The following is a 12,581-nucleotide window of genomic DNA, read 5'->3' as shown; positions in this document are numbered from 1 at the left end:
TGTGCAGAGTGTTAGCAGGATGGTGTTTTGAAATTATAAATAGTGATCAGATGGATATGTTCAGTTATTAACAACATTTTTCTACTTACAGCAAAATAATTCTTACAAATTCAGCTTCCTGCTTTGTTCGACCATTTATAGGCATACATTCTTCTCCCTTCATGTTTTCTCCTTGTGAGATTTGTAGCTGCTAAAGCAGATGAAGCTACAAACCTGTCCCTTACTTTGTCTGATATCAATGGCTGCTTTCTTCTGGGCACAAACTCCTTCCTCTAGAGAACAGAGCACCTCACTGAGACACCATCACCCAGCAAGATAAAACAGTGAAGGGTAGAGAAAGGCTTTGGAAACTCCCCCAAAGGAACAGGGTCCACTCAGGGCTCCCTCACGGTAATATTTGCTGTTCCTCTGTATTATACCTCTAATATGTGAATATTTGGGAGTGCTGGTTCTCCAGTTCCATGTGTTTTATGCACCGGGGAGAGGATCTAAAAACATTTGCAGTGCCAAGAGAGGTTGCCACTCTTGTGACAAGGCCCAAAATATTGTGCTAACCATGAAGGATAAATGATGGGTATCAGTTGCCCCTTCTGATCACTTTTGGGACCGATTCTTTTTCTGTGCTAAGAACTCTGCCAAAATGTTGCAAACGAAAAAGAAATATGGCTTGCAGTCATCCATTTTCTCAGCTCCAGAAGTGTTGGCACAGCAATTCACTTATTCCTGTAATTTTGGTCTGCAGTGGGGCAGCTACACACAGGACACTGCACCTACTGCAGGGAAGGGGACTGCAGCAAAAACCCTGCAGCAAAAAATCTGTGAGGAAATCCCACTGCTGACCATGAGGATTTCTGGGTTCAATGACCTGGGTATTCCAAACCTCTTCAATTTGAAGCTTGGATCCATCTGCTGAGCCATGGGATTAATCCAGAGGCTGAATCCTTGACTGCATTCCTGCTGTAGATGGGGCTGGGGCCTCCCAAGACTCTGAGCAATTTAAGCTCTTTTGATTTCACTTCAAATGCAGTGATGGATTTTTCTATGCAGTAAGGTGTTAGCTGTAATATATGAGAACTGAATGCTTGAAGAGAGTGAAAAAGAACAAGCATTTGGAAAAAGTGTTTAATAATATTTTAGTCAGAATTTGTTAAAAAAGAAAAGGCATATATTACATGAAGTAAGCTATGTTAAAACCCAGTATCCAGGACACTGTTTAAAGAAGAAAAGGCCAAGGTCTTTAACCCTTCTAGTGCTGAACCAGAGTGAAATGAGTGAGCTCCCAATGTCACATCTGTGCTGCTTCTTGCATGTGTGTCACTGGGGGGACTTTCAATGGGGTAGATGTTATCATCTGCAGATGATACAGAGCCAATGTTGGGCACAACTATGAGGCTGTAATTTCCAATTACCTTCTTCTGAATAACTGGAAATCTATGGAAACCAGACTCAGATTTCAGACTCCCATGTCTGTAAATCCTTCCATTGTCATTGTTTGTTTTTAGATCAAAGGCAAGTCTTAGAGTTTTGAATAATGAGAGTTTGATAATGAAAGAGATGTACCTCTCTATCTACAGGTGCCTTGTGTTGTTTTGAAATCTCACTTGTGTGCTGCATGCTCCTCCAAAATGCTTTTACTCTCCTTGTTCATTGTAAACCTTTTGTAAAAGAATTCTCCATTATTTTCTTCTGTGCTGAATCTGGTAATATCAGCTATTTCCCTCTAAAGCCCTGCTTAAAAAACTGGGAATTTCTTTTCTCCTGTGATTTTCTCCACTGTGCTTTTCATCTCATCACTGAAATGGAAATATTTTACTAGTTGAATGGAGGGAAAATGTAGTTAAGGCTGTTTCATCATCTGCCTAACACAGACCTCCTCAGCATTCAGAGCAGCAGTTTACTGCAACAAATTAAGTGCACAAATTTTTCATGTGGAAGAAATGATTTCTGAATTCCCTTTGAAACCCCATTTCTTCTGTAAAAAGATGAGTTAATGAAGAAATTTACAATTTAATGCTTGTTAGTGCTTATTCTGGCTCTCAGAAGCAGTTTTGTGTTAGTTTCCACTATTTTAAACTCTTTCAGCCACAATTTGGAAACAGCAGCCGTGGTCATTCCTATGGATTTACTTTATAGTTACCTGCCTTTATTCACTCAAGCCCTGAACTGACCCACTGGGTCTCTAGCCACGTGCTTTTAGTCAAAAGTACTATGAAAAGGGAGGGGGAAAAAGGCTGAGTAAAGCCAGCATTTCTTCGTGTGCCTCTCTGGTGCTTCATCCCAGTTGTTTTGGTGCTGTCCCTCCCTGTTGTGCCCATGCAGAGCATTCCCAGAGGTGAAGAATCCCTCTCTGTGTGCAGGCTGCTCCCAGCATGGCACCAGGTGAGAAATGCTGCTGGGCTTTGTCTGGGAGAAGGAGCTGGTGCCATTCCCCACACAGATGGGGATGTGTTTTTCCAGGTCTGTAATTCTTGCAGGAGATGATGCCACAGAGCATGGTTTCTCCTGAAAGGCAGTAAATACATTCTTTGTGCAGTAAATACAGTAAATGCATTCAGAAATGGATGCACCCAGGGATTTTATTGAAAGGAAGAATATGGATGTCAGGGGGAAAAAAATTGTTTAAGCCTAAAAATATAAATTTAGTTTTATTTCTAGTTTAATGCTTTGGAGGTTTATTTCATGATATCTTCTTGATAACACTTTGCACTTCTGTCGTGTCCTTCCTAATTGGGAAATAATTAGATGGCTGAACTGAATGGTTCAATAATAATGCTTGACTCCAGTTTGATTTCCTCTGACACAAAACACTTGACTCAGGTCTGTCTCAGGCACCACTAGCATCAGTCATCTCTTACACTGGTTCAGCATTGCACCACCAGACTCCAGGGCTGGCCTTTCCCTTTCCCTCCAATGCAAAATATTCCAGCTCAGGTGCAGATCTGGGAGGAGAGCAGCTGCTCTTTGAAACATAGATACAGCAGTTTTCCAAAGGCTAAAGAGAAATACTAAGTAAATTAGGAGTAGAAAACAGAAGCAGAAGAAAAAAGTTAAAACACATTGACCAAAAAATACCAAGCAGGAAATGCAGAGATTTCTGTATGCAGGGCAAAGGTTGAATGCTCATTGAAACACGATTCAAGGAACTTCAGAAATAAATTGAAACCACTCTTTCAACTTAAGAAGGAGGAACATTTGTGAGAGTGTGCCTTCCAAAATATAAAGCAATGAATTCCACTTCTTGGTAATACTAAGTCTTTAAACTACAGAGATAAATCTGAAAAGAATTCAAGAAAACTTTAAAAGATTTTAGAAGTGCAGAACATGACATTGTGAAATTTACTGAATAGAGAAACACCATTCCCTTAAGATATTAGAGTCAGAGGAGGCACCTCTGTCTGCAGCTTGTGTTCCAGCAGTGAGAATAGCAGGTGCAATCTAAAGGACCAAAAATAGCCTTTAAAGCAGCAGTAGTCGAGCACCCAAGGCCCCAGCCATGCAGCAGAATATTCTCCTGCCATGCTGCATCCCTGCCTGCTACCTGCATCTGTGTGGCTGCATGAAAGCTGGGAAGCAGCAAGCCAAGGCAATCGGTTCCTGCTGTGTGGGTTTTTTTATAGAAACTTTTCAGTTGTCAAATTAATTTTTTTTTTTACCTAACCATTTATTTATTTACAAACCTGATCTTGGGGCCTGAATTAATCTGTCAGTGTTCTTCTTCAGCAGAAAGAACATTTAGACAATTAGCCCACTGCTGAGGGAAATGGAGGGATTGCTGTCATCAGTTCTAATGATGCTCCTATATTAAGGATGCTTTAGGAGTAAGAAATCAATGAGACAGGGGTTTGAAATGACCCAAGGACTTTCCAACCCAGTGATTTAATAACATGGTGAATAAAAAAATGAATCTTGGTAAGTACCAGTGGCCTAGAACAGAATCTGCCCAGAGGAATTTTCTGATATTACTTTTATTTGCTTGTCAAAATACATTTCAGCTGTATTTCCCCCTTTCTGTTCCATACACTATATTAAAGAAGAAAAAAACTTTTCTATTCAGTTTAAGTTCTTCATGAGCCTTTTTCCTGTCTGGTTGACTAGAAAAACATTAAAATACAAATATTTAATCAGCTGACAGAACAATTTAAGACAAGTTTTAAAGTGGTTCTTCTAGCTGTGATGTGTGCTTGGAGAAACAACAAGGAGAAAATCCCTTACTTTAAGATATGGTTTTTTTTGGCGGGTTTTTTTGGTTTTTTATTTGTTTGTTTGGGGGATTTTTTGTTTGGACTTTTTTTTTTGGCAGACTTGAACCTTTTTGATCTCTTTCTTTTGTAAAGTATCTCTTCGTCAGATTAAATATGAAGATCCCTATCAGAAGGCACTTGGCTTTGACAGTCTGGCAGAGTCTTGTGTAGCCTGCAACATGGTAAATGCTGGCACTGAAATGAAAAGGTCTTGGATAATGAATAAAGAATATTTTAGCAGCATGACTCATAAGTAATACAAAGGCAGCTCTGGCAATGTCTGTTCTAATTACAGACTAGTTGCTCTCTTGTAACAATCATGGGTATTAAGTGTGTGGGATGCTGAAATGTGTGGGCATCCTGCTGAGCTTGATCTCAGCTCCTTGCAACTCAAATCTTGTCTGTCCCAGCTGGAAAGTAGGTGCCTAAAAATGTACTGAGGGGGACTAAGAGTGTGTATCTACTTTTTAATATCTTTTGTTGGGCCCTCTGGGCCACAGATTTTTTTGAGCTGTCAGAATCATGGAGATGTGTTGCACAATGCAGCAGCCAGCTGTCTTGTTGAAGCCTGGTGCTCTGGGGCTGCTCCTCATCCCCCAGCACTGTCACAGTGCAGCATTTCCAGAGCATCTTGCTGGGATCAAAGAACAGGAGCAGCAGCAATCCAAGGTCTGTTAGGTCTGTACAGGCTTGTTTTGCCTCCAGGATTTCAGGGAATGAGGTAATGTAGGCTGCTGTGCCTTTGAGCAGCAGAGATGGTGATAAATCTTGGATGGGAAACCTGGAGCTGCTTGAGGGGTATGTGTGGAATGGGACAGCACTGCTGAACCCTGCCTGTCTGAGGGATTGGCTTCCTAGTCTGGTTAGAGAGGCATGGGCTTAGGCAGTAAGATGTCAATGTGACTCAATCCTGCAATTTAATGAAGGCAGGTCCAGATGTAGAATTTGCTCCATTTCAGCAGTTAATGAGTTGGAAAATTATCCAAGCTCAATTTTCTGTTTCCTTCAAGGTTCTTGCTTCCTGAGTTTGGGTGATTATTTCCCGGGGCACCATTTGCCCTTGCCCACTGCTTGTCTTTATGTTATTCAGAGTTAAAGGATTTTTCTCCCTTTTCTGAATGGAGGGGACCCTCTGCCTATTTCCCAGAAATTTTAGGGATGTTAAACATGGTGCATGACTGCACAGGAGAGTGTTCAAAAGCTCTGACTTCCATACCATGGGATCCTCTTACAGGTGAAGATTTCTGTATTTAGGTGGTGTGTAATAAGGACGGCGCTCCCTGTGCTGGGAAACTTATGCACAGAAAATATATCCATGGGTGTTAACTCTCTGTGAATATCATCTGATGATGATGTTTTAAAAATACATCTGTGGGTATTAACTATCCACAGCTACCATCTGATGATGTTTTAAAAATCATGTGAAGCATGCCAGCAAGCTGAAGGCTCACAGACTGCAGCAGGGAAGGAGAATGAGCCACGTAAGTGAGATTTTGGTAAGCACAGGTTGGTGTGGTTTTGGATTAATGTCCTCAGTAATAGAGAACTGAGAGAAGACAGAAAATGCCTCTTGCACTGTGACCAACTTCTCCAATGGCACTAATGTGTCTGTAATAAAAATAACATTTAATCTGCCCTTATTCCCCTTGGGATGCTCCCCTAAATTCCCTGCTTTGTTGTCAATACCCTGGTGCACAAGGAGAGGGGTATTTTTCCAACACCTCATCCGTGATAGCTGCCAGCAAATTGCACTGATGTGTTTGCTTTGGAACCAGCCCTCCCTCCTGTGTGGCACTGGGTGCCAGCAAGGGCAGAGCTGGAGCAGAGCCCAGGCTGCAGTGCCCAGCTTTGCTGCTGCCCAGGCACTGGGGAGCAGGGGGGAGGCCCCTGAAGGCTCTCAGCTCCCTCAGTCTCTCCCAGAGCTCTTCATTGCTGGGTGCCTCTTTACCCCAGCACACGGGATTTCAGATGGTGCTGTGAGTCAATGAAGCTGAAAACAAAGATGTTGCCTGTTCTAATGCCTGGTCACCAGAAGAAGAGTCTCCTCCTTGTTTGGTAGGTTCACAATATCACTGCTTGCAATGAGCATTTTTATTAAGTTAAACAGAACACACTCTGCTATACAGCACCATAATCTTATTAGATGCTCTGCAGGTTCAGACTGGGCTACACGTCCTTCACAATTTCCCCTTAAAGAGAGAGAGACAGTGACCAAGCACCAAAACATTTTCCAGCTCTTTCTACCAGCATATTACAAATGTGTAACCACAAAATCCTAATCACTTCTGGTTTTGTTTTGAAGAGCATAATTTCCCATATGCATTGAAATTAATATATTCAACTACACCAACACTGCAAGTAATTATTTAGCCCCTGAGTACACATGCAAAGTATCCTAAAGAATATCTTTTGTCCAACACCTTAATCAGGAGCTGAATCTAACAAAAGCTCAATTTCATGTGAATGAATATTCATGTGTTTGCACAACTGAAATGTTTATATTATGAATAATCTTAAAAGCACTTACAGTAATACTTTAATTCCAAAAGCATAGTGTGAGGTTTCCCAGAAAAGTACTTAGATGTAAAAATTATGAAATATACACAATCTTTTGTCTAGAGGATGTTTTGAACAGACAGTAATGTTGTAAATGAAGCCTGTGGGAACAAAAAGATGTCCCCATTCTCTACATGGCTGTCATCTGCATGACTCAAATCTATCCCAACATGGCCAAAGGTGGCACTGGGTTATTTTTCCCACACATGAAGCTGTCATGATGTTTCCAGAGGTGATAAAAATCTCCAAATATTGCAATGCACTGGTGAAATTTGTGTAACATGCGAAGCTACTCACAGTGAAATTTCCAAGGGTTGTAAGCTTGGAGAGCTTTTCAAACACAGAGAACACTCTCCAAGCAAGAGCCACTGCAACAAAAGAGCCAAGGAAGCACAGGGAGATGGAGAGGACAGTTCACTCTTCACAAATGGCCCTGTGACACCACAGTTTCCACTCACAGGGAGTAAAAAGCAAGCCAGGAGAAAGGAGAGGAACTCCCACCTGACTTCTGAGAGTACTGTAAGAAAGTGTAGATGGGAAAATACACAAGCTAAGTGTTTTGCCTAAATCTTGGTATTTCCCTGTAGTAACTAAAAGGTGCAAGGGCCTTGGACAGCTGGCAGAAGCCTTTTGCTTTCACAGGCATTGTAGGAAAGGTGAGCTGAAACTCAGCCCAGTGCCAGGATGGTTCTGGAGGGTGGAGAATGGGGACAAAGCCGATGTGACCTGCAGAGGGGAGCTGGAGGGTGTTCAGCATCCTTCCCTGGGGCAATGACATTTTCATGGCAGAGTCCCCATGAGCAAGGAGGGAGCAGAGCCATGGCTCAGCCCAGGGGACATGGCAGTCCCACAGGTGGAAGCTGTGGAGGAAGGGAGGATGTGGCAGGACACAGTGGCCTGTAAGAGTGACAGCCCCATTCCCTCCAACCTGTCCTTACTTTGCAGACTGAATTATTTTCAGTACCTCACCCAGGGTGTGCAGAATTACCCAGGAATTGCTTTTGCATGGGCGGTGCTCAGCTGCACATGGCAAAGGCAGGTGCTATTAATAACCTGAGTGTCCCTGTCCTTCCTACATCATGTGCATATTCCAGTAGCTCTGCAGCACAAACCCCACAGGCATTTTGCTTCTTTGACAGGGGGATCATAGGCCAGAAGTATGTCCAAGATGTTGTAATGAGAAGAATACATAAATGAAGCATCAAATTTGCTTTACATACATATATGTATATATATGTGTATATATATATATATATATATATATATATATATATATATATATATATATATATATATATGTAACTTTCTCTTTTGATATATATTGCTTGAGAAGGTTTAACACACGGCCCTGCAGGCAGTGTGGTGTCATTTCAATAAACAAACAAATTACCTGGTGTGCCCATTCAGAAGTGTCTTGAAATGTCTTTTGCTACCAGTGCTGTCACACAAGGTGAGTGCAGTGGTGAAGGAACGAGCTCTGGCTTGGCTGACATGCAGACAGACACAGCTGAGCCACTGCACAGCACTGAGGGAAGGTCTCTGCAAGGTCCAGCTCTTGCTCTGGGGTGGTGAATCTCTCACTGGTGGCTGAGCCAACCCCGTACCCTTCATATTTGATGCCACCACCCACACTTAACTCACCTAACATTCCTGCACTGAAATAAGGACAGGCTGTAATAGGACTACAATATTTGCATCACATTTTAGGCAAGTTTCAAAGGCTTATTGATGAGAGTAATACAGCCCACGCCTCGAAGCAGTATTTTCAGTTTTAACTTTTCACAGACCACCCAGTTCTGTGTCACTTCACTACCTGTGTGCTGTGTGCTGCATATCCACTTCCCCTTGTGTGCTGCAGCGTGCTTGTGTTTGATTTTGAACAAGAGATGAGAGGAGACATCACCTTAAATATTCACAAGAAAATGTCAGCACAGATGAGGCAGTACAGGGGGAAGGATGGAGGTGGGCTCAGAATAAATCATTTATGGCCATGAGGCATGAATAGAGGTCACATCATTATCAGCAACATTATTTTAATAGCGTGATGCAAATCTTCACTTTTAATGGTGACCTGAAAATAAAAAAAGCAGTTATTGGAAACATGTGGGTTTGAGATACCTGCCTGGACGATTGCAATTTTAAGGCTGTCGTGGGACTTCCACTGAATAACACAATGGAGTGAGTCCTCCCTATTGCAAGCTTGTTTTCAGAAAGTAACCAGCTCTGCTGCTGGTGAACCACCTGTACATCTCATAGTTTCAGAAATATCTGAAATTCCTTAGCATCAGGAGCACTGAGCAGCCTTGGATCAGTGATATGTACCCAGCCAAGGGTGAATTTTTCATTCCTTTCATGTACACTGCAGCTGTACTGGTGATGGTATTCAAAGCCTTTAAGGTGTCAGGTATATTAGGTTAAAACAACAAATCTCCTTGGAGACAGTTTCAGAGACCTTTGGTTTCTCTGTAATTTCATGTCTGCCTTTGCTTCCAGCAAATTCTGAGCTGCTGGCTCAGCTTGGCTTGGCAATGGGCTTTGGCACAGCCCAGATGTGATACAGCTGCATTACAGAGCATCCAATAAACCTACCCACAGGCACTCACCTCCCCCTAGGTGACCTCCTGCAGCTCCTCCTCGGGGGGCTGCTCCCCAGGGGCTGCATCAGAGGACAGCTGAATGTACACAATTTATTTCTGCTGCTGCTGAGATGTTGTTAAGAACTTGCACAGTCACCTTGCCTGAATCACTGCTCACTTCATGTGCTATTTTTTCCTGTCCTTTCTTGTCTGCAGGTTCTGATAGAATGGTTTCTCTTGCCACAGCCATTACATTTGACTTCACATACAAGACTTCCATTACCACATTTTTTCCAATGTACCAGCAATACTTCCTTTCCAGTTTATCTCCTGTTCTCTACTTTTTCAGACGTTATATTGACTTTGTGGTGTGCTAACTGGTTTGTATTTTCAAGTTTTTCTTAGACTTCTTGGAAAAGTCAGGTTTTTGCCTGCTTCTCCTAGACTCTGGACATATATTTTCCCTGTAACATATACTGTGGCAGACCTGGCTTGGCTTCTTGTGTTCTCCCACCATTTTTCAGAAATTTCTTAATAGGCTAGAGAAGGAAAAGCTGTCTCGTCTTAGCTGAGTATGAAGTTGATCAGTTGGATAATGCCATGTCCATCTGTGAAAATCATGGCTGGATAACCAACAAGACAACTGTCAGAAGCAGAGTACTGTTGATGTTTAGACTGGTGGTTGTACGTCTTGTATAGCAAAAAATACCAAAATTATTTGAGGAAATCAATGATGAAAGAGCAAAAGACTCACATCAGTGTTTTACATTACATTAGAAGGAAAGTGTTGGTTTTTGGGATTCAAAACACTGGAACTGGGGCCAAAAAATTAAGTCTGGGGACACAAGAGTAGGAATTTAGCTGTTCTCTATTAAGAACTGTCATTAAAAAAGCAAGTTGTGCCTGTGACATTTGCTGATGTGGAAAATCTAAGCTGCCAAGGTGTCATCTTAAACCTCCTATTCCAGCTGTCCCAAAGGAAAAAAAAAATTGAACACATTAGGCTTATGTCTTAACTAGTGAGACATCTGAAAAAGGCTCACATAGCTAAGAACAATGCTTTGAATTTTTGTAATACCTGGGATAATTTTATCAGAGAGGGATTTAAGCGGTGATGCATTACATTATCCTAGTGCTGTGCAATACATATGGAAATTAGTGATGGATTAGATTTAAGAAAGCTTATAAAAAGAGTCTTGCAAGACCTTTAACCTTAAAATCATTCACAGCCGAGCAATCCATTAAAGTAAGTATTGAAGTAATCCTTGGCCAGCACAGTAGTGAGAAATATGCCAGTGATTAATGGGTTTTGGTTACTTTCTTAAAAGTTTAATATGCAGCTGTACAGAAAATATCTGTGATAATGGCAGCCACAAGTCCTCACTCTGTTGTAAGAAAAGTTGGATGTAGAGCTGCTGTGGGAAGACAGGTTGAAAGGATGGTACAGAAGGCAGTCTCTCCCAGTGAATTACAGCTGTACTGGTTACTGAGGAGTGGAAACATCTGTGCCTGCCCCATGAGTTGGGGTGTTATAAAAGAGTGGGCTAGCTGGCCACTAGTCACAGTTACAATTGCAGTGGGAGCTTGAGACTGAGAGTCTGCTGGCTGTGCTGTGAGGAGGAGGGGACATGCAGTCATGCAAGGGACACACAAGGTAAGAAGATGTGTGAGGGACAGACAGGGTTAGGCACAGCTTGGGGTTTAGCCAGCTACACAGAAAGGAGAGGAGTCAGAGAGAAGTATAATGAAAGAAGGAACGAAAAATTTTTAATAAAGGACTGGTGGTGATGCCAGTCCAGTCCATCTTGACATAATAACTACAACAAGCAGCTGCTGTTCCTGTGGTTTTTGCTAAGAGCAAAAGCAGTGCCAGGGCCCTTTGCAGCCCTGCTGTGCCTGTACCAGAGCCTGACACAGGCACAGCTGCCCTGACAGCCTCGGGTACCACCCGTGGGGACACCCCACACCTCTGGTGTCTGGGGGCTCACACACAAACATCAATGAAGGTGCTTTGGCTTTGCCTGGAGATTCCTGGTGCTGGGTGAGTCCCCAGCCATGGTGGTGTCACTTGTGGCACAGCCAGGGCTCCCGTGGTGGCAGTGCTGGTGTTTCACACTCGTGTGTGTCCTGGCTGGGTCAGGGTTTGGCTGTACCTGTGCAGTTGTTTCCTCAGTGTCAGAGCAGATTATTCTGCCAAGGCAGCAATGTGACAGACTTGTCTACACTGTTTTACAGAGCTGGGCTCCCTGTTGTCACCCAGCATAATTTTCAGGGCTGGAAATAGAATCTTAATGGTGGAAGTACAAATCAAAATTTCCTGTTGGACACTCATAGAACTGGCAGGGCATGGGACTTGCTGACTTTGCAGGGAACAAGATCACTGTGCAAAGAATCATCACCAGTCCTGGGTGCTGGAATATATATATCTGCACCAAAACTCACTGCCAATGGTCTGCACTTTGAGCTGCTGGTGAGAGACCTAGTGCTGCAGGAAAGGAATTTCTCTGGTGATGCAAAGAAAACTTATCTGACAATGTCACTGGCCTCCACTAAAGGGACAACAGGGCTGAAGTGGCTGCTCCCATTCAGATCGCACCTACCTGAGCTGTGCCCACCAGAGAAGAGCAGGAACATCTGTGCCCCCTTTTAGCTGGGCACAAGGCAGATGTGTGACCTGTGCAGCTCCTGCAGAAACAATGTCCTCTGTGCAGTACCAGACTGCCAGGGGTCACCATCATGCAAGGGCATCCCTTGTTAGATGAGCTAGAAATGCTTTCTTTTACAGTTTTCCTGGTAGAATAATCTTCTATTTAACAAGCTATAACAATAATTTCTGTTCTGATAGGGGCCTTCAATTTGATATATACTTGTACACTCCATGCATGCTTTCTCTTCTTTTTAAAATAATTCTCCATCTCATCCACCTGCTTCTGACACGTTACCTTAGTTTAAAAAAGGATGTGCTGCCTATTCAGCACAATACCTTGCTGGATGGTATTTTCCATCACTAATCACAAGAGCTATTTGGTTTATCATCACAAGAACTGCATTAACTCTGCTGACCAACAAAGGCCATTACCCTTGGCTGCAGCAGCTGCTGGAACAAATGAAGAGACCATCAGTGTGCATCACACAGCAACTTTGAGAGCTTGCTTTGCCTCCCACCTTTCTCTTCCAGATGTCAGGTGTTAGTGATATGTGCCAAGGT

General features: G+C 42.8%; 1 protein-coding gene across 4 annotated transcripts in view; it reads right to left on the bottom strand.

Moving 5' to 3' along the window:
- The window catches only part of LOC148222153 (uncharacterized), a 123,850-nt gene that overhangs the window by 40,935 nt on the left and 70,334 nt on the right, over positions 1–12,581 (bottom strand). The gene's annotated exons all lie outside the window — the stretch shown is intronic.

Source organism: Sturnus vulgaris, chromosome 14 (assembly GCF_052056855.1).
Source record: "Sturnus vulgaris isolate bStuVul1 chromosome 14, bStuVul1.hap1, whole genome shotgun sequence".
In the NCBI taxonomy this organism is placed as follows: domain Eukaryota; kingdom Metazoa; phylum Chordata; class Aves; order Passeriformes; family Sturnidae; genus Sturnus; species Sturnus vulgaris.
Note: the sequence above shows the minus strand (reverse complement) of the source record. Positions and strands in the feature narration are given on the sequence as shown.